This window comes from Lithobates pipiens, unplaced genomic scaffold (genome assembly GCF_037356315.1).
Source record: "Lithobates pipiens isolate NorthernLeopardFrog02 unplaced genomic scaffold, aLitPip1_a1.2 Scaffold_25, whole genome shotgun sequence".
NCBI lineage: Eukaryota > Metazoa > Chordata > Amphibia > Anura > Ranidae > Lithobates > Lithobates pipiens.
Genome location: NW_027507787.1, coordinates 99954785 through 99978265, shown reverse-complemented (window position 1 = coordinate 99978265; position 23481 = coordinate 99954785). Strand labels below are relative to the sequence as shown.

The following is a 23481-nucleotide window of genomic DNA, read 5'->3' as shown; positions in this document are numbered from 1 at the left end:
GCAGCCTTGTGTGTCCAGCCTACCTGTGCCCCGAGCCTCCGTCCGGTCCCGTCCCGAGCCTCCGTGTCGTCCCGTCCCGAGCCTCCGTGTCGTCCCGTCCCGAGCCTCCGTGTCGTCCCGTCCCGAGCCTCCGTGTCGTCCCGTCCCGAGCCTCCGTGTCGTCCCATGCCAGGATCGCCGCTCTTCGTCGGCGCCCTGGCGGCCATTCCCCTGTTCAAAAGCCGCGCCTCCGTCTCCGCCTGTGATAGGCGGAACACTCAATTTCCCAGCAGTCAGTGTTCCGCCTATCACGGACATCGGCTCATCCGAGGATGAGCCGATGTCCGTGATAGGCGGAACACTGACTGCTGGGAAATTGAGTGTTCCGCCTATCACAGGCGGAGGCGGAGCCGGAGGCGCGGCTTTTGAAAGGTAGAATGGCCGCTGTCTGTCTGCTCGACACGCTGTTCGAGCAGTCAGACAGTGGTGACTCGAGTATAAGCCGAGGGGGGCACTTTCAGCCTCAAAAAAGAGGCTGAAAATCTCGGCTTATACTCGAGTATATACGGTATATTACACATTTTGTTTCCTAAAAAAGGATACCTCTGTAAGGTACCCATTTTGTGTATGGCATCTGACTTGCTACTTCAGTGGGGCCTAAACTGTAGGGGTACTGCACTTATTTCTGTCTCTTTGAGACTGCATGCAGTGAATTGCTTTTGGGGCTGCTAGGCAAAAAGGCAGTCTCTTGTTGTGCAAAACTGAAAAACAATGGTGTAATAAACATAGCTGCAGTTGCTCACCAGTCCTGGCATATAGCAGATTTTGGCCTGAACACTTGTCTGTCCTTAAGAATCCAGTCCTCAAAAGCTCAGTCCCTGCACTAGGTCCTCGGTAGCTTGACCCCAGCACGCCGGCCACACAGCATGCAGGTCTCTTCAACTCCGGCCCCTGCACTCTTGTGTAATCAGATACAGGCATCATAAGATCATAAAATAAAGATTTTGCTTTAAAGGTTTTATAAAAACTTGATATTTCTTGTAAATGTTAAAACACAAAAAAAAGGGAGGGTGGGAAGACGGCGACCAACTTTCAAACTGGACTGCAGAAACAGTAGTTTGTCCTCCATGAATTACAGAAGGGGATTTAACAAGTAACAAAGGAATGAACAGATATTTAGTTTTGCCGATCATTAGGAAGATATGTTAAAAAAATTCTGATGTGTGTTCATGCGCCATAATTATAAAGTATCCATTGGGTTTTCATACCACCAGTTAAGAAAATGGGGGATTTGGGACTTTGAGTGAGATGTGTGTTAGACAAAAACAAATAAATTGCACAATAATGCAATTTATTTATTTTTGTCTAACACATATTTTACGCAAAGTCCCAAATCCCCTTTTTTAATGATTAATAGGGATGGAGGTGTATGCTCGTTTAACAATATACCTCATTTAAACTCCCAACCCCCCCCCCCCCTTTTATATTATTCATATCGCTAGTTTAGATATAAATATTGCCTAGTGATCTCTTGTTTTAAATATACGAATTTATACACAAATAATAGAAATGGCCTATTGTAGTACCCAGACGCATACGCAGTGCAGGAGTCCATTAATGAAAAGCTTTATGTGTCAGAATTCATTATTTTTCTCCACAAGGAAAGTGTCAAGACAGAGTACATGCCCCAATAACTCTAATCCCATGCAGGAAGAGAGGACAGAACAGGATCTAGTGAACCGTTAAGTCTTGTGGAAACATGAAAACCAAATGGACTTATGGCAACAAACAAAGCATACTTACAATAATCAATAGAAACCAGTCAGCAATTCTCTGTTTACATTTTATTTTATTGATTTTTAAAATGAGAAATAACTTACTGTGCACGCAGAGGTTGCGTAGAACAGTCCAACATTCATAGGTGTACAAAGATGAAGACTAGGAAGTAGGAATTGGAAAGGACAAACAGGCAGAGTGGGGGAGAAGATGGTAATAAGGAGTTGTAATGACGGAGGGGGACCAGTCATCAATTTTCATTGAAAGTGAGACGTCTGTTTCAGGGGATTCCTGTAAGGTGACTTTAACAAGTCTCCCTTCAACCATGGGAGGACTATAAATCTTTGGCCTTTTAATGGTAACAGTAAGGACAAATTTATGTGGGCTACAGAAAGTGTTCTGTGCAAAGTGCGCCATTGTGCCCTAAAGGACATGTGAAGAACCTTTTCACATCCTCCAATATTGGCTTCCTTTTTAGCTCTCTGAACTTAATCTCATGATATCTATGAACCAAAAAGAAAGTTGGTGCTACATAATACCCAGCATGGGTCACTGACTGCAGGTTCCACTCTGATCAATGTCTGAATGGTAAAGTATAGTAAAAAAAAAATGTTAAACCCAGCATAACAGATCACAAATTTCCCAGAGCCCAGTCCTCCTACAACCAATATGGAGAAGCAGTGTAGGATGCTTCCAAGTTGCCATGCTGCCAAATATTTTTTTGTCTGCACAGGGTTGCTTGTACAAAATATGAAGCCTGTAAGAGAACGGGCACTACATACTTGGTCAGGTTTCAGGAATACCTGCTCCCTTACTGCATGCTGTGGTTCTTTCTGCCGGCTCATATGTAACTAATGGATGTACATTCTAGCAGAAGGAACCACTGTGGGCAGTGAAAATAACAGGTATTGGACACATCCAAAGGGTGCAATAACAGGCAACAGGGAAGTGCCTGCATTATAACACACAGGCCACCAGAAAGTTAAATATATTGACTTTTCTCTAACTGGCTTGGTATTTTGTACAAATAACCATGTATTGACAGGGTCACTTTAATAGCTGTAATGAATTGACTCATGTAACCGATATGGCATTTTATTTCTCTAAATGCCTGGGATAATATTTTTTTTAACATAAGTTATATAGCTAAATATATACAGATATATATTTTGTATTGCCTGAGATGAAAGATTAACTTGTCTTTTACTGGACATCTATCTTTTGACCAAGAATTGACAATAAAAATAATTCACTTGCTGAAGGTCAAACAAACCTTTTATCTCCGTTGACCATTATGGTACTTGGTAGAAAAAAAGAATGCGTGTTGTACTGGTTGTCCCTCTAGGGCTCTTCTATCTGTATCTTCCATTATTTTGTCACTGGTCCTTCCTCCTCTCTTCCTCTTGACTGGTTGTCCCTCACGTAACCCCCTCCCTTTCTCTTTCTCTCTTTCTGCTTCTTCTTCAGCCTGTGTCAGTATCACAGTTTGTCTCTTGGCTGCCTTCTGCTGATGATGGTCAGAGTTTTTGCCATCTGCATCTGGTACGGCCTCTAGCAGGTAAGTGCTTTTCCCCTGTGGGGTTTTGACGTTGGGTAGGTGGGATCATATCATAGCAAGTCAACAATATGGTTACAACAGCCAAATACATTAGAATATTATCTGATCATGTCAAAATTAGGAACACGTTTCTGAACTACTATAGAAAGTAGTTTCTAACCAGTTTCAAGATACTTGATGGAGATGCAGCTCCGCACAAGTGCATACTTTTTTTTTTTTTTTTAGGGCTCAGTTTCACCCACCAGAAAATAAGAGGATGTAAGATTAAAATCTCCAAAGTGTGGATCATATGCTAAGTAGGAGGCTTCATTTTGTGTGTGCGTGTATGTATGTATATATATATATATGTATATGTATGTGTGTGTATGTGTATACGGTATATATATATATATATATATATATATATATATATATATATATATATATATATATATATATAGAAGTTCTTTAGTTTCTTTTTTATTTTATTTTTTTATTAGTTTTCTTTTGCTAGCCTGTTAAATGTTAAATCATGTAATTTGAGCTAACACAGACCTCATGGGATCTATGATGGGATAAAAAATTAATGGAGGTCAGGGATTACCAATGGAACAAGATTCCAGAGCCCAAACACCCATTTTATTTGTAAACCCAAGAGCATTTGCAGTTGGCTACACTTGGAAAATTGCACATAATGAATTCCTCACCTGCGTTGTTCCCAAATTATTATTATCCACAGCCCACACACAGCATACCCTCCAAAATAATTTCTTTCATGTGCTCCCAGAAAAATAACTGAACTGAACCTCTCCAGTCATCTGCACTCCTCAGCAACACTCCCTATGGGAAGGAGAGGAATAATTCTAGGTCACTGTCCATTCCCTGTGCCAGATAACCAAAACTTAGATAACAAAAGGTTCTTAAAGCTGACGTTTAGCTTAACAAAAATTTTTTTTTTTTCTCTACAGCTTTAGTTACATTGCTTACCTGTAAGTAATAGCATGTCTCACAATGTGCAGGCTGCTGGATTGTGTATAAATCTTCACTGCAGGGCTGTACTGTCCTCTTCCTGTTGCTGAACAGGACTCCCTCCTTTCCTCTTCTCCATCGAGAAAATTCCTCTGCCTGTAACCTGACCTGTGAATTTGGGGAAAGAATCCTGTGACTGTCAATCTCTCCCTTATCTTGTTTCATTTGCCCACAGTTCAGGTTTAAAACATTTCAACATTTCCAAGAACTTTGGGGGGGGGGGGGAGCCTGTAGCTCTAGATACCTATGTCACAAGTATATATGGGTGCTTAGGGAATATAAGTATACAGTACCTGTCTAAGTGCATTCCAGATGACTACTTCTAAACATCCAACTACTCTGAAGTCCACAGGCACCTTTAGATTGACCACACCCTCACACATTTTACCTATTTTAGGTGACAGTTCTTCCAGTTGCAGTGACAGCTGTAAAGGAGCCCAGCATGACTTTTTTTGTCATTGTATGATTTTCAGTCAGTCACAGAGCTTAAAGGGAAGCTGACTTTGTCTAAAATGTTTCCTAGATAGCAACAGTTATAAATTGCAGGCAACTTGTGGTGCTTCCAGGTACAGTATACTACTGTATGTTGTAATCTTCAGATCAATCCATGTGATTCTGTGGAGAGTAGAGACTCCTTAGATTCTAGGCCAGGCTGGCTACAAGGGTGAGTTCAGAGGGTGATGATAAATGGGGAGTACTCGGAATGGTCAGGGGTGCGTAGTGGGGTCCCTCAGGGTTCTGTGATGGGACCAATCCTATTTAATTTATTCATAAACAACCTGGAGGATGGGGTAAACAGTTCCATCTCTGTATTTGCAGACAATACTAAGCTAAGCAGGGCAATAACTTCTCCGCAGGATGTGGAAATCTTGCAAAAAGATCTGAACAGATTAATGGGGTGGGCAACTACATGGTAAATGAGGTTCAATGTAGAAAAATATAAAATAATGCATCTGTTCAGAACTTTTGCAAATAATGCATGTGTGTGGCAACAATATGAATGCAATCTATACACTGGTGGGAGAACCTCTGGGGGAATCTAGGATTGAAAAGGACCTGGGGGTCCTAGTAGATGATAGGCTCAGCAATGCCAAGCTGCTGCTAACAAATCAAACAGAATATTGGCATGCATTAAAAAGGGGATCAACACCAGAGACAAAACAATAATTCTCCCACTCTACAAGACTCTGGTCTGGCCGCACCTGGAGTATGCTGTCCAGTTCTGGGCACCAGTCCTCAGGAAGGATGTACTGGAAATAGAGCGAGTACAAAAGAAGGGCAAAAAAGCTAATAAAGGGTCTGGAGGATATTAGTTATGAGGAAAGGTTGCGAGCACTGAACTTATTCTCTCTGGAGAAGAGACATTTGAGAGGGGATATGATTTCAATTTATAAATACCATACTGGTGACCCCACAATAGGGATAAAACATTTTTGCGCAAGGGAGTTTATCAAGACACGTGGCCACTCATTAAGGTTGGAAGAAAAGGGGTTTAGCCTTAAACTACATAGAGGGTTCTTTACTGTAAAAGCGCAAAAGAGTGGTCTCAGCGAGGAGCATCGATAGTTTCAAGAAACTATTAGATAAGCACCTGAACGACCGCAGCATACAGGGATATACAATGTAATACTGACATATAATCACACACATAGGTTCGACTTGATGGACTTGTGTCTTTTTTCAACCTCAACTCCTATGTACCTATATGTAACGTGGGACTTTTACCTCTGGCCGAGTTTAGATGGAAGAGTTTGCCATGCCTCTGCTAAATCATGTTCCCTGTAATTAAATACAAGAACCTGGGCAGGCAGCAGAGATTTGGATATATGGCACATGAATGAAAGGGGAAGAGGCTCAATCATGACTAAAGGCTATACACACGATAAGAAGATCGGACAAAGATGGCCTTATGACGAACGATCGGCCGACTATCTGATCGTTAGTATAGTGCTTTCGACAGCCGATTCCGACTTTTTGGATGACAAAAACTGAAGGTGCAGGCTAGAAAAGTGAGCACACTGTCCAATTTTCATTGAATGTGTACAGTAATCATAGGGAAATAATAGAATAGCAATAGAATAGCAAAAAAATGTACATGCTCAGAAGCATAGAACAACCCTACAATTCCTCTTCTACTACGCTAGTACATAGCTACTTTTGCCTTTGTTGGCTGAGAATTTTCGTACAAGTCAACACCATTCCAACTACATCATGATATGCACTTTTGTGGAAAACTGAACGATCGGTCGTCCGATTTTCTCTTAGTGTGTACTAGGCTTTAGAAAGAAGACCAAGCCCTGTGTACATCCAAGAGACTCCACAGGGACACACAAATTTGAAAAATAACACAACTACTTACAGGACACATTAGGTATGTATGGGCCAGTGAATAATCACTGAGAGGACCAATAGGCTAGGCTTCTGGCACACCAGAATAGTAGTGCTGTTTTTTTTAGCCATTTAAACATAGATTGGTAGCGAGTAGTGGGACAAGTTATGCTGGCAAAATTACTTCAGCACAGGATATAGCCTGCTTTAGTTAAGTTTAGTTAATAGTGTTACTAAACCAAGAACCCTGCATTCACTGCTGTATATCTGGTCTCCCACAGTACACAGAATATGGAAATGCAATTATTTTAGTGCATATAAACTACTAAATACCTTTTCTCATCAGCACTATTTAGTCTTGTGATTTATATCAGTACCTGGTGAAGCTTGGGGAGGTTTTTCACACTGCAATGAGATGTCCTATGAGACTGCAGGACCACTGACCCTCTGTCTGGACAGTGCTGATTGGCCCTGTGCTGATCACATGCACTCTCCCAGGAAAATAACAAAAAACCTCTCTAGTAGTACACACCAAACTGAGCAGGTGCAGCCTGACACATGTATTTTCCAGACTTGTCCAGAGGGGCAGTGCAGGGAGGGGGAGGATCTGTGCATACAAGATCAAGCAGATTTTTTACACAATGCAGGAGATCAACACCTTAGGTTACACAGTGAGTATAACAAGCATGCTTTACTGCATATACAGACTGATTGTACTGTTGTGGGTTTTAGTAACACTTTAAGCCATATGAATAAAAGCTGTTGTAAGTACTCACACCAGTATAACATGGCTTTTCCCAACTGCCGCTTTTGCTGAACAGCTTGGTCCTTGGCCAGAAGTGGAAAAATAACAGATCTACTGGCAGATCCACGGGTAATAAAACAGTTACAAGAAAGATTCAAACAAATACAGCTCTAGTAATGCAAGTGACAGACTGCATCATATAGCTGACTTTGATTTTGCCCCTAGTTTAAAATGTTTCTAGAGGCTTAATGTTTTTTGCCTTCATGCATTCTATGCAAGTATGCATGAAGGTAAAAAACCTTCAGTATGCAGCTGTCCCCAGCCCTCTCTAATACTTACCAAGCCTGACCACGATCCAGCAATGTGCATGAGAGCAGCTGCTCTCCCAGGTCTCTGCCTCCTCATTGGCTGAGAGCCATTGGCTCCCCCTGCTGTCAATCACAGCCACTGAGGAGGCAGCTGGGGCCTGTTCTATGTATCTTATGGACACACAAAGCAGGGCTTGGGAGAAGGCATTCACAAGTACCCCTATAGCAAGTGGCTTGCTATGGGGGCACTTGGAGAAAAGGAGAAGCGTGAGTGGGGGGACCCGGTAAGAGGAGGATCAGGGCTGATCTGTGCAAAACTATTGCATAGAGCAGGTAAGTACAACATGTTTGTTGTTTTTTTCTTTTTTTTATTCTGCCCAGACGCAGTGTTCTCATTTGCGAATTTGATCCACTACAGGCTGACCGCAGCATCACTACTCCTGTTAGCTTAGCGCTGGAAGTGTCAAGCCAAATCTGGAGGAGGGGGGGGGCGGGTGCTGGGAGGAGGTGCAGGCTGTGCTCTCTCTCCTTCAGCTCCTTTTTCCTACCAATGCAGCGCCACTGAATACAGTTAATATCAGAATGCTGTCAGATCACTGTGTATCTGCATCTTTCTGCTCTCTTTTTACATTTCTGGCTACCTCCTCCCTTGAAAATGTGGTTAGGCGCAGGTAAACAAATTCTGTAAAAACCCAATCTGACAGCCAGTATCGTCACTCATGTTGGGCACTTAAGGCACATTCCCCACATCTCCTATGGGGTATCCCAGGTGCCGATGCCATGATCAATGTCACTGCAGCAGCTGGTATCTCCCCTTGCTAGCTGCCTGTCACAAGTAGCGTCTCATGACACAAAATGAGGAGAAGCCTGGGAAAAGGGACTTCATGCTGCATGTCTGCCATGCTGCATCTGAGGTGTGTAGGTTTCAGGGTGACGGGGAAGGAATTGTACTGGGGACAAAATGGGGGGTAACAAACATTTGTACTGGGCTGCTACGCATAAGGAAATGTATGCTAGAGGAGGGATTTGGAGAAGGAATGGAGGATATGAGCTAGGAGGGGGGATTTGAGAGGATGGATGTGTGTTCTGTGAGAGGGGATTTCAATGAAGGGAAATTTGTGCTGGGGGGTGGGGTTGGGGGGAGGATTTGCGCTAGGAAAGAGGATTTGGGGCGAGATTTGTTCTAGTAAGAAGGATTTGGGGATGGAGAGCATATGTACTAGGAAGGGTGATTTGGGAGGGGAGGAGGAGGAATTTTGTGCTAGGAGGGGGAATGGGGGGGGGGGGTTATGTAGAACGGTGGGAATGGGGGAGGCATGGATTTTTGCTGGGAGGGAGGGGGGATTTCAGCAGCGGGAAATCTGTAAAGGGATAAAAGGGAATTTTTGCATTTCTGATTGGGGAGAATTTTGACTTGTAGATGGAATTTATCCTTGGAGGGTCAACGTGCAGATTGGTGCTGGATTTTTTTGGGGAGGAGATTTTTTTCTGAAAGAAGAAATGTGGGGGTGGAGCTTGCAAAAGTTTTGCGCTCTCCTGACCCATGTGTTACATACATCTAACCTCTTTGTGTTGTGCACTACGTACTCTTGGCCCCGGGCACACTTTGAGGGGAATTTACTAAAAGTAAATTATAGCATTACCTGAACAAGCTGGGGTTAGAAGCTGATTGGTTATTACGTACAACTGCTCCAGATTTTGTCTGCTCCAGTTTTAGTAAATTTCCATATGTGTAACTCCTGCACTACATACACTACAGGCATACCCCACTTTTAAGTACACAGTGGGATTTATTTACTAAAGCCGGAAAGTGCAAAATCAGGCTCACTGCTGCATAGAACCAATGAGCTTCTAACCCCAGATTGTTCAATTAAGCTTTGGTAATAAAACCTGGAAACAAATTGGTTTCTATACAGAAGTGAGCCTGATTTTGCACTTTCCAGCTTTAGTAAATAAACCCCATTGTGTACTTAAAAGTGGGGTATGCCTGTATATTGTACATTACATACTTCTGACCACATGTTTAATTGCCTTAATAGTTGCTGTGTTGTCTCTCTGTCTATTTTCAGTGTGCAAAAAAAAAAATATTTATTGGAAGAATCTTTTTTTAATGATTGTGCTGAGGTTTATGCATGTATGTGAGATTCTTGTTTGTGGCATAACAATTAAACCATTTTTTATAAGCACAAGGACACTTTTATTTAACCTTACCACTTTAAAGGTAGACTAAACACAAAAAACCCCAGCAAGTAAAACAACACATAGTGTTGTGGACCTCATTATTTACCTTGTCTGCGTGTCTTTTTTTCTTTTAACACTGTGGTTGATTTGAAAAGCTTCTTGTGGTTTTTTTGGGGTTTTTGGTTCCCCTCAAGCTACATTCATTACACAGACCACCAAATGTTGGTTCTCCAAACCATACAGCTCTGAAATTTTTAGGAGTACAACTCAATATTGAGCCCTCCGGACTAAGACTGAGATGCCATTAAAGTCCCTCTCTCCTATATGGGGAGATCAGAGAGGGAGATCATGGACAGGATCAGATCGAATAGCAGCGAGCGTATCCACGGACATGTCACCGCTGACATGTCACTGCTGACATCCACACCTCCATAGGAGTAAATGGAGGTCCACCTGAAAAATTGACAGGCGGACTTGATCGGAAAGCCTAGGTGAAAGGGGCCTGAAGGCAGGCGTCCCAATACCTTTGACAATATCGTGTATGAACGTTGCAGGGGTTTTAATAAACATTGTTGGGCTCTAATGAGGAAACTGACAGGGTCAGCATCCCTTTAGATGTGTTTTCCCTTTGGGAATATCTTAACAAAATTAAATTTTTGTTGCAGGGCATGCCCAAAACCTGGCTTGTATCTTATTGCAGACTTCTGGTAAAATCAGTGTGCCAATCACACCAGCGGGAAATTACATTTCTGGTGGGGGGGTCGCCATATTGCATTACATTTCATAGAAAATTACAGCGCTACAGATTGAAAGGAAAGGTAATTTTTAATGACATTCAGTTACAATATGACCTGTGTTGCAATTGTACAGTATATGCTATATTTATTTCTATTTGCTCTTTTTTTTCCCACAAAATTTGAGTTACCCTACAGGAGTTCACCCTAGTGCAAATTGGATGTGTTTTTCCGCATCCAATTCGTATGACAGGAGATTGTGACCGGCTTTCTATGGAGCCGGTGTTCTGTCAGAAAGCCGCTACTCATCAGAATATGTAACAGAAGTGACGTTACTGCCATCTTGGTACACCCCGCACTTGTCCGCAGTAAGCCTACAGTCAGAAGGCAGCAAGCGGACATCTTTTTACACCCACTGAAGTCTTGCATTTCACACTTAGTTTTACCAGTGAACTGAGCTTATATAGTCAAATACAGTCTTTTGGAAGTCCGTGTGACATTGGCAAGCCTACTGATATCACATGTTTGCTAATCTGACAGAACACCTCTGCTTTTTTTTTTTTTTTTAAACTTCTGTTTATTGAGTTTTCAATTTATAAGAACATTTACAACACAGGTTGAGTCCTGCCAACATAGCAGTACCCCAACCGTTGGCCTCGCAGGGCCTAACATATAAACAATTTGACTAACTACTAACAACCCCCCCCCCAACCCCCCTCCCCCTGTTTGTCACGACTCAGCCCCCCAAAAATACTCGGACTAGTACCTCGGATCCAGGTTCCTGCAGTTCATCAAAAACTATTACTTATGAGCCGGTGTACCGACAGCCATCTACAACATATCAGTTATAAGCAGTATATCATTACAATGCACTCCCCATTTCCTTGTTCAGGACAACCTCTAAACCGTAATCAACAGGACCCTGTTGTCTTAGCCAACCCCAGCACAGCAAGTCCCCGGGGCCTAGCCCGCAGTGCCCTCAGCTTCGTACCAGGCTCTCCAAACCCTATCAAATTTGTGTACAGTTCCCCGCACCCTGTATGTCGTTTTATAATACGGCAGCATAGCATTGATTAGATGTTTCCAAAAACCTATACTCTGAGCCTGTTTATTCTTCCACTTAAGTAGGATGGCCTTTTTACCATAGAATAGCAGGATGGTAATCAATGTTCGCAGTGCCCTAGACGGCACCACCTCCTCTACCAAGCCCAATAGACAGACCCGCACCGTCAGGGGGATCTGTACTGCCACTACCTCCGATATACAGGAGGTAACCTCCTGCCAAAACCTCCTAATGTGAGCACAGCTCCAGAATATATGGTCGGCATCGGCCGGAGAAAAAGCACATCTCCAACACTCCGTCGTCGTTAATCCATATATCCTGGCTAATCTGGCCGGTGTGTTGTAGCTTCTATGTAAGAACTTAAATTGTACTAGGCGATCCCTGGCCGACACAAGATGCTGAAAAGGTTGAGCCCAGAGATCGTCCCAGTCCTCCGTCTGTAGATCAGGGACCTCCATTTCCCATTTAGTCCTGCACCTAGTGACTGCCTTAGGCGAACATTTAAAGAACTCCTTATAAGTTACGGAGAGCGTTTTTGATAGGTCCTCCCGGGATAGCAATAATTCGAGCGTCGAAGGCAGAGATGCCACCTTCAACTCCTCAAATTGAGCCTGATATGCGTGCCTGAGTTGGAAAAAACTGAAAAAATACGAGTTAGGCAGATCATGCCTAGTTTGTAGCTGCGAAAAAGACTGCAATTCCCCTAGGTTAGTAATGTCTCCGAGCGTCTTTATGCCTCTAATCGCCCATAACATTGGATCAGGTAGCCCATAGAAATGGGGGAGCCTCCTATTCATCCACAGAGGTGTGGACGGAGATATTCCCTTATAACTAGGGGCAGCCAAAGTATGTGCCTTTTCCCATGCCCTAATCGTGGCCGTCATGGTTACGGTGATGGGCAAATCTGAATTAGTTCCCCCGAAAAAGCGCCAGGCGTAAGCTTTCGTACGAACCTAAGTGCGCGGCTTCCAGTACCGTCGCCGCAAACATCTCTGCTTTTAAAATTCAACATCAAAACAGTTTGACAGATTTCTAAATACTGTATTTCGCTATATACTGTAAACTCAGTTCACTAGTAAAAATAAGTGTGAAATGCAAGACTCTGGTGGGGGTAAAAAGATGTCTGCTTGACGACTGCAGACGGAACGTCACTAAGGTTGCATTTCCTGAGGGGTAGCGGCTTTTCTGATAGAACACCGGTTCACACATCCCTGGAGCCCCTGCTGATCGAGGTCCTGTGCGTCTTTGGTTTCCATTTCAGGGCTAAATTCAGGCAAACCTTCGACCCTGATTCGTCCCTGAAATGTTTGAACCCAGCCTAAAGCTAAAGAATGCAATGCAGGTTTAATACCACTTTAACCAGTTCCCGACCGGCGCACGCCGATGTATGTCGGAAAAATGGCACGGGCAGGCATATTGGCATACAGGTAGGTCCAATTTTAAATGCCGCCCTGCCATCGCGTACGCGCTGCCGGCGGTGCGCTCGCGGGCCAGTCGAGACCCCCGTGAGTCCTGTCGCGGGTCCTGCGGACTCGATTGCAGCGGGGACACCCGCGATCGTCTCATGGGGTGGCTGAACTGGGAGATGCCGTTGTAAACAGCATCTCCCCATTCTGCCTAGCAACAAGTGACGCTGATCTCTGCTCCACGTGATTGGAGCAGAGATCAGTGTTCACTAAAACAAAGCCCAGCCCCCAGGGGCGGACTGACAACTCATGGGGCCCCCGGGCAATAGAAGATTATGGGGCCCCCAGGCAATCAGACGGGTAGGTACTGGAGAGGTGGGTTAGCTATAATCTAAGGATTTTTAGACCAAAAGGATGTTGGTAAGGGACATTTCAGAGACAGATGTAAAAAAAACACAGATTTTTACATACTGTCCCTGGGTTTACTGAGGCTGGCAACCCTGATGGGGCCCCCTAGTGGCACGGGGCCCTCGGGCAGTGCCCGAGTGACCCAATGGTCAGTCCGCCCCTGCCAGCCCCCCACAGTTAGTAACACGCCCCTAGGAACACTTAACCCCTACACTGCCACCCCCTAGTTAACCCCTTCACTGCCAGTGTAATTTACACAGGAAAAACTGCATTTGTATAGCAGTGATTGCTGTATAAATGACAATGGTCCCAAAAATGTGTCAAAAATGTCCGATGTCTGCCATAATGTCGCAGTCACAATAAAAATCGCTGATCCCCGCCATTACTAGTGATTTTTTTTTTATAAAAATGCCATAAAACTATCCCCTATTATGTAAACGCTGTAACTTTTGCGCAAACCAATCAATAATCGCTTATTGCGATTTTTTTTACCACAAATATGTAGAAGAATACATATCGGCCTAAACTGAGGGGGAAAATATTTTTTTATATATTTTTGGGGGATATTTATTATAATAAAAAGTAAAAAATAATGTGTTTTTTTCAAAATTGTCGCTCTGTTTTTGTTTATAGCGCAAAAAATAAAAACCGCAGGGGTGATCAAATACCACCAAAAGAAATCTCTATTTGTGGGAAAAAAAGGATGTCAATTTTGTTTGGGAGCGTCGCATGACCGCGCAATTGTCAGTTAAAGCGACGCAGTGCCGAATCGCAGAAAGTGGTCTGGTCTTAAGCCAGCAAAATGGTCCGGGGCTGAAGTGGTTAATAATTGAATATTTAAATTCTTGCATTTACCCACTGGTCCTCTTTAAGCAAAAAGGCAGGAACAAATAAACACCTATTCAATTTACATCATTCTAATGGAATGTTGTGTTTTCACAGTAATTCACATCCAGGCTCCAAAAAAAAACATGCAAAGTAATAATAGAATCATACGTGGAATTAATATAATAAAAGGCTGTGGTGTTTTTAAGGTGCCGATTTGTGTAAAAGTATTTGAGATCACGAGGACCACCTATAGTATTTTGTTTTCTAAGGCAAACAAAATGGGGGTTTTCTTTAAAGAATTAGACCCTGACATAGCCAGGAAAGCAGATAAAAGAATATCTCAGACAGGTGAAAATGACGGAACACATTCTTTGAAGATTGTCTGTGCATGTTGATATCACAGCAGCTCAGCCATCATTCCATGTAGTGCTATGGAAAATAAAACAATGCTTGGATGAGAGCCCATGTTGCAGGAAGTAACTAAGATTCTTAACTGTTTTATATAGGAAATTATTAACACTGGATAGCACAAAACACATAAATTCTCACTGTAATGGAGAAGTATAGTGTATTTTCAGTGAATACATATTTTGCAGTACATTATTACTACATATATGACTTTTCCATCAAAATCAACAATGCAACCATCAGTCCCTCCTCTCATGCCAGGGTACTGGGTGTAACCCTAGACTCTGACTTGTTATTTCAGCCCAAAGTCCAATCGTTGTCAAAAGTTTGTAGAATTCTCCTCCGTAACATCTCTAAACTTTGCCCCTTTTTAACCACTTGACCACTGGGCACTTAAACACCCTTAATAACCAGACCAATTTTCAGCTTTTGGTGCTCTCACATTTTGAATGACAATTACTCAGTCATGCAACACTGTACCCATATGAAATTTTTGTCCTTTTTTTCACACAAATAGAGCTTTCTTTTGGTGGTATTTAATCACCTCTCGGTTTTTTATTTTTTGTGCTATAAAAGAAAAAAGACCGAAAATTCTGTAAAAAAATAAATTTTTCTTTGTTTCTGTTATAAAATTTAGCAGATTAGTAATTTTTCTTCAGAAATTTTGGCCAAAATTTATACCACTACGTATCTTTGGTAAAAATAAGTACACATTGGTGGATATTATTTGGTCTTTGTGAAAGTTATAGAGTCCACAAGCTATGGTGCCCATATCTGAAAATTGATCGCACCTGAAGTACTGATGGCCTATTTCAATTCTTGAGACCCTAACATGCCATAAAAGTACAAATACCCCCCAAATGACCCCTTTTTGGAAAGAAGACATTCCAAGGTATTTAGTAAGAGGCATGATGAGTTTTTTAAAGTTGTCATTTTTTCCCACAATTCTTTGCAAAATCAAGATTTTTTTTCCTTTTTTTTGTTTCACAAAATTGTCATATTATCAGTTTATCAGGGGCGCTTTAATTTTTTTTTTTTATAGTTCATTTTACTTTATTTATTTTAGTTTGACATTTTTTTCTCCAAAAATACATTTTTGATCACTTTTATTCCTATTACAAGGAATGTAAACATCCCTTGTAATAGGAATATGGGATGACAGGTCCTCTTTACAGTGAGATATGGGGTCAATAAGACCCCACATGTCACCTCTAGGCTGGAAAGCCTGAAATAAAAATAATTTTTTTATTTTTTTTTAAATAAAAAGATTCTGGCTTTGATCGTATTAGCGAGTTGGTAGAAGCACCGGAGGGCGGCGAGGGGGGGGGGGGCGTCTATGGCTGGGTATTGCAGGGTATCACCGAGTATGGCTGGGTATCTCTGAGTATGGCTGGGTATCTCCGAGTATGGCTGGGTATTGCAGGGTATCTCCAAGTATGGCTGGGTATGGCAATTTATGGCAGGGTATTGCAGAGTAATGCAGAGTATTGGTGGGGTATTGCAGAGTATTGGCAGGGTATTGCAGAGGGTATTGCAGAGTATTGGCAGGGTATTGCAGAGTATTGGCAGGTATTGCAGAGTATTGGTGGGTATTGCAGAGTATTGGCGGGTATTGCAGAGTATTGGCAGGTATTGGAGAGTATTGGCGGGTATTGCAGAGTATTGGCAAGTATTGCAGAGTATTGGCGGGGTATTGCAGCGTATTGGCTAGTATTGCAGAGTATTGGCTAGTATTGCAGAGTATTGGCGGGGTATTGCAGAGTATTGGCAGGTATTGGAGAGCATTGGCAGGGTATTGGAGAGTATTGGCAGGTATTGGGGAGTATTGGCAGGGTATTGGAGAGTATTGGCAGGGTATTGGGTATTGCAGAGTATTGGCTGGTATTGCAGAGTATTGCCAGGGTATTGATGGGTTAAATTTGGTGAGCAGCGATGTGGGCACTGCAGATGCAGCCCACATCGCTGCTGACACTGATCTCTTCCCCCTCTGCTGTACCGATCGGTACAGAGAGGGGAGGGCGGAACCGGCGTCATAACATGACGCCAGTTTGTTTACAAGTGGTCGCTCCGTCATTTGATGAGCGGCCGTTTACCGTGATCCACAGGACCCGGCGGTCATGGATGTTCTCGAGTGCGCCCCAGGGGGTGCACGAGAGCAGAATTCTGGAAGGCCGCTAATTAACGGCCTCTCAGAGTTAAACAACCGCCCTGAAGCCGTTAATCAGCTATGGGCGTTTGTTAAGTGGTTAACAAATGAAACCACCAAGCTCCTCATTCACTCCCTTGTTATCTCTCACCTTGACTATTGCAACTCCCTTCTCATTGGCCTGCCTCTCCATAGGCTCCATCTCCTCTTCAGTCTATCATGAATGCTGCTGCCAGACTTATCCACCTAACCAACCGCTAAATGTCTGCCAACCCTCTCCTCCAATCCCTACACTGGCTCCCAATCACCCAGCGACTTCAATTCAAAATACTAACTACAATATGCGAAGCCATTCACAACTCTGCCCCGAGCTACATCACCAATCTTGTCTCCAAATATCACCCAAATTGTCCTCTCCTCTCTTCTCAAGACCTCCTCCTCTCAAGCTCTCTCATCTCCTCCTCCCATGCTCGTCTCCAGGATTTCTCCAGAGCCTCTCCCATCCTCTGGAACTCGCTACCTCCACTGGTCCGGCTATTCCCTACTCTTGCTACCTTCAGGCGATCCCTGAAAACTCATCTATTCAGGGAAGCCTATCATGTCTCCAACTGATCTCCTACCACTTCCATCAGCTCATTCCCCACAGTTACAACCTTTTGTACCACCTGCCCCACCCTATTAGATCATATTTGCCAACTGTCCCGAATTTCCCGGGACATTTGTCCCGATTTAATTTTGTCCTGGGAAATGTCCCGGGAAATTCGGTTTGTCCCGTTTTTCGTCGCCGCCGGCCGCTAGAGGTCCGCGGCCAGCGGAGACAATGTCTCCACCGGGCGCCATTTTAAAGAAGACCAGAAGCTGGTCTTCAATAGAGATCAAATGCTGTGGCGCCGCCCACCCCCGCTGCCAGTGTGACTGTGAAGTGCAGTTCAAAGTCATTCCGCGCGGCAACAATGGCATGCCGCGTCTGGAGGAGATGTCAGTCCAGTCTTTGGATGTCGGGGGCCAGTCTGGAGATGTGGGGGCCAGTCTGTGGATGTCGGGGGCCAGTCTGTGGATGTCGGGGGCCAGTCTGGATGTGGGGGCCAGTCTGTGGATGTCGGGGGCCAGTCTGGATGTCAGAGAGCGCAGTCTGGATGTCAGAGGGGCACCAGATGTAAGGAGGGGCTCCGCTGATGGAGACAGATGTGAGGAAGGCTGCTCTGATGGGGCACCTGATGTAAGGACAGACTCCGCTTGGGACGCCTGATGGAATCTGGTGGCAGGCAATGTGGCTAGTGACGCTCTCATGGCTCCCACTGATTCTGCATTATGGTGAGTTGAATGATTTAATTTCATATTACAATGTAATAATAGAAATAATGCGCTTCAATCATCCTGACACCATAACAATCATGGCGCCAGGATGATTGAAGCGCCAACACCAGGTATTTGGAGTATCTTTATATGCTGATTGTCAATCTCTGGAAAACACATATTGCTATTGTGGTGTAGGATCGGGGGGCTGCTGTCCCTCCATCCCCCCCCCCCTTTCCCTCTCCCCCCTCCTTTCCCTCTCCATCCCGCATTCATCTGACTCTAACCCCACCCCTTTGAGTCACGCCCCCATGTAAGCCACACCCACTGTTTTACGTAAACCACGCCCATATTTTGGCGCATTTCCACATTTTTCTATGCCACACCTATAACCACATGCCCCGCCCCCTAATTATAACACAACTCCGCCCTTCTTTAAGGTATAAAGATCATACCACTATATTTAGTTTGATATAAAAAAAAACCATCTGAGTACTTTATTTTTTCGTTGCTGTTCACATGTCACATGAAATTTCCCAGGACTTTCCTGTTTCCAGTACTCTACTGATGGATGACTTTGTGTCTGCACAGTGTTGATTGGTGCTATACTAGTCACATGACAAAAAAAGCTTTCAGATTACAGAATTAAAGTAATAGCAGCAAAGCGCTTTAAATCTTCATACAAATTTATATTTCTAAGCAAGTAATTTTTTTTTTTGCAATAACATGGTGTAGGTGGAGGATACGCAAAAGAAATGCTCCCAGCAGGAGCTGGTATTTTTAAGGTGCCAGTAACACATGTATTAACCACTTCTGGACGGCCGCACGCCGATATACGTCCTTACTTTGATGGGGGATATCGTTGTTATGGCAGCAGCTAGCTGCAGCCCTGGTATCCTCTTGCTCGGCTGGCGGTCCACTTCAAGATAAAATTGGTCTCTGCAGCGAATTCGCTGCAAGATCACTTTTGTCAGCGGCGGGATAGGGCCTCCCCCTCACACCTCACTCTGGTGCCCTCCGCCGCTTACCAGAGCCATCGGCAGCGGTGGAGGCAATCGGATGTTCCTCCTTTCTTGGCATGGAGATGAGTGAGAGGAAGATTGCCCCCACCTGTCTCCATGACATTGCAGGGTGGAAGCAACATCAAATAGCTCTTAAAGGGCCATTTAAAAAAAAAAAATTTAAAAGACAATTTTTTTTATTGCATTTTAGTGTAAATATGAGGTCTGAGGTCTTTTTGACTCCAGATCTCATATTTAAGAGGTCCGGTCATGCTTTTTTTCTATTACAAGGGATGTTTACATTCCTTGTAATAGGAATAAAAGTGACACAATTTTTTTTTTAAACAGTGTAAAAATTAAAAATAAAAGGTAAAATAAATAATAATAAATAAAAAAAAAAAATATATATATATATATATATATGTATATATATATATATATATATATATATATATATATATATATATATATATATATATATTTTTTTAAACGTGCCCCGTCCCACCGAGCTCGTGTGCAGAAGCAAACACATATGTGAGTAGCGCCCACATATGAAAACGGTCTTCAAAGCACATATGTGAGGTATCACCGCGATCGGTAGAGTAAGAGAAATAATTCTAGTCCTATAACCTGTAGAATTTTTTAAACGTTGCATACAGAGATTTTTAAGGGTAAAAGTTTGTCACTTGTAAGAGTTTGTTGTTTAATTCAAAAATTGTAAGACCGCTGCGCAAATAAGGTGTGACAGAGTATTGCAACGCCCACCATTTTATTCTCTAGGGTGTTAGAAAAAAATGTATAATGTTTGGGGGTTCTAAGTAATTTTATAGCAAAAAAAAAAATGTTTTAACTTGTAAACAACACATCTAAAAAAGAGGCTCGGTCCTTAAGTTGTTAAAATTCATACTTTTAACTCATTTTTTTTTTTTTTTTAATTGTTTATTTATAAAGTTTTTTCTAAAAAAAAGAAAAAGGTACAATACAGTATAAAGAAAAAGCATTTCAACTTTCGATAATACAAAGCCATGTATATAGAAACGTACGAAATTGAGCGTACATACAGGTATGTTCATAAAGTAAGCATCTTCCAACCATGGATCATTCAAGTACAATTAGCATACCATATCATGTGATAAATGAAAGCGGAAGAGGATATATAGTTACGTATAACAATACAGAAAAAAAAGAAAGAAAAAGATAGCAAGGTACAACTTAATCAGACGTTTGCATCATGGGAATCAGGAGGTTTAAGGGTTAGCAGACTCAAGGGGGAACTCAGAGTCGTCCCATTTCTTCCATATTTTATAAAAAGAGGGTAGTGTATCTTCCGTTTTAGCAGTCAAGTGTTCCATCCTACGTATATCTGCCATTATGGAAAGAAAAAGATGGAATGTGGGGGGAATGGTGGATAGCCAATGTCTAGGAATTGCTCTCTTAGCGGCCAGAAGGATAAAGGACTTCAGGTTGCGCGAGGGTTTAGACAGTCTCGGAAAAGGAAGGCCTAGAAGGAAGTGCATGGGATTCAGAGGGATAGGTGTCATTAGTACCTTTTGTAAAAGATCCTGAATTTTAGTCCAATAAGGGCTAATAAAGGGGCATTCCCAAAATATATGGAAATGAGAACCTACAGACTCGCCGCATCTCCAGCAAATATTGGAGATGGCTGGGTTGCGAGCATGCAGCAAGTCTGGGGTCCTGTACCAAAACATCAAGATCTTAATAGCGGTTTCCCTCTGCACTACACAACGTGACGTTTTGGATGTAGATTCCCATATTTTACCCCAGTCTAATAGAGAGATTGGTCGTTGCAGTTTGCGGGACCATTTTTTCATGTAATTATGAGTGAGTTCCGTTAGAGGTGGGGTTTCCTGTAGGATTTTGTATATAGAGGAAATCTGTTTGGTTTCATAGGGGCCGTTGGCACACAGGGCCTCAAAATCAGTCGGTTTCTCCAAAGAAAGAGAGGGGGAGTTAGAGTGGAAGAAATGTTTAAACTGTAGGTATGAGTATAGAAGGGAGGTAGGCAGGTCATATTTTGTTTGCAGGTCTGAGAAAGGCATAAGTTTACGTGTAGCCGGATGTACGAGATGTCGCAACTGAAAGATTCTCGCCTGAGTCCAGGGAAGCATCCTTGTATAAGACAGACCATCGGCTTTATCCGGGTTAAAGAGTACATTTAGAAATTGGGGACATTTAGAGGATAGGGAAAACTGCTCCGCACATCTCTTCCAAATGGAGAGGGTGAAAAGCATTGGTGCTAGGCATAAGGATCGCAATTGAGGCATAAATTTAGCAGAGGAAGGCCATAACATATAGCACGGATGTACTGGAACAGTGACCCCCATCTCAATCTCAGCCCACCTGCTCGGAGCCTTTCTAGAGATCCAGGAAGTCAATACCCGGAGGTGAGAGGCGTAATAGTATTTAATGATATCTGGCGCCGCCAGTCCACCTCTAGACTTTAAAGAGTAGACTACGAAGCGTGCAATCCTATGGGATGCATTATTCCATATGAACTTGAGGCATTTTCTTTGGAGAAGTTTCAATTGCGACATTGGGACTGGGATAGGAAGTGTTTCAAATAAATACAGTAATTTAGGAAGTATTGACATCTTAAGGACATTAATTCTACCGAGGAGAGAAATAGGAAGAGGGGACCACAGATTTAAGAGACGGGTTATTTCTGCAAACATGGGAGGAAAATTAGCTTGATAGAGGGAGTCGTACGAGGAAGTAAGATGAACTCCTAAGTACTTCAAGGAAGAAGGGCACCAACGATAGCTAAAGGTGCGTTGGAGGGTGTCAAGCAATGTTGGTGAAATGTTAATGGGTAGACCTTCTGTTTTTGACTGGTTGATTTTAAACCCTGAGAGAGAACCAAAGGTGGAGAGAATTGTCTGAAGGGAAGGTAAGGAGATGAGGGGATGGGTGAGTGTCAGTAAAATATCGTCAGCAAAAAGTGATAGTTTGTATTCTAGTTGTCGCAACGATACCCCCCGGATGTCTGGGTGGGACCTGATGGCTGAAGCTAGAGGTTCTAAGCTTAGAATAAACAACAGGGGTGACAAAGGGCACCTCTGTCTAGTGCCATTGGTGAGAGGGAACCGCTGCGACAAATATGAGGACAATTGAACCTGAGAGGAAGGTGTAGAGTATAGAGCTTGCAAGGCTTGTATAAAGGGTCCTGAGAATCCGTATCTGGAAAGGGCCGCAAACATAAACGGCCAACTTAGGCGGTCAAAAGCTTTTTGTTCATCTAGGCTTAGGACAATGGCGGATTGCTTGGTTTTAGTCAAAAGATCTATCAGGTCTATAGTCCGTCGTGTATTATCACCTGCATGTCGTGTTGGGACAAAGCCTACTTGGTCATTGTGAATCAACATCGGTAGTAGTGGGGAAAGTCTGTTGGCCAGTAGTTTAGTGAAGATCTTATAATCCGAATTTAATAACGCAATAGGGCGATAATTATCTGGGAGTGACGGATCTTTACCCGGTTTAGGAATGACGGTTATGTGTGCATGTAGGAACTGTGAATGTGGGACAGAACCTTTGAGCAAAGAGGAAAATAAAGTCTGCAAGTAGGGATTTAGAATTGGAGCAAAGATTTTGTAGTAAATATAAGGGAGCCCGTCCGGGCCTGGGGATTTGTGAGCCGGCAAGGCTTTAATCACCTCCGCTATCTCATCCACAGTAATAGGGGCGTTGAGCATGGAGTTTTGTGCAGTGGACAGTTTGGGTAGGTCTATGGAGGACATAAAATCATCAAATTTTGTCTGGGAGAATTGGGACGTAGAATCTGAACTTAAGCAGTTATAAAGCTTCTTGTAAAATTCACCAAATACCTGGGACATAGCCTTAGGGCAGTGGGTAGGAGTGCCGTCTGATCACATCAAATGGTCAGGTATCGAAAGGAAAGGGCGTGATTTCAATCTATTAACAAGCATTCTATGTGGCTTGTTTGCAAATTCATAGAACTTTTGCCTGGCCCATAGCATAGATTTGGAAATCCTGTTCATGTCAAAAGATTTGATGCGGTTCCGGAGAGAGGTAACTACTCTCAGTCGTTCCACCGTGGGGGAGTTGAGTAGGTGCATCTCTGCGATTTTCAGTTGAGCAAGGAGATCAGTTTTGAGTTTGATGGAGTCCCGCTTAAGGCGGGATCCCGCAGAGATGCATTCACCCCTGAAAAAAGCCTTATGGGCCTCCCACAAGGTGGAAACCTCTGCAACCGATCCATCATTTAGGTGGAAAAATTCAGATAGTTTTTGATGCAATTGGGTTTGGATTTTTGGGTCTTTTATCAGAGAT

General features: G+C 43.1%; 1 protein-coding gene across 1 annotated transcript in view; it reads left to right on the top strand.

Moving 5' to 3' along the window:
* The first annotated feature begins 3230 nt into the window (after positions 1 to 3230).
* The window catches only part of ZNF488 (zinc finger protein 488), a 56200-nt gene continuing 35949 nt past the window's right edge, over positions 3231 to 23481 (top strand). The window contains exon 1 of the mRNA XM_077454769.1: positions 3231 to 3313. The gene's annotated coding sequence lies outside the window, so the exon portion shown is untranslated. The remainder of the gene's footprint in view (positions 3314 to 23481) is intronic.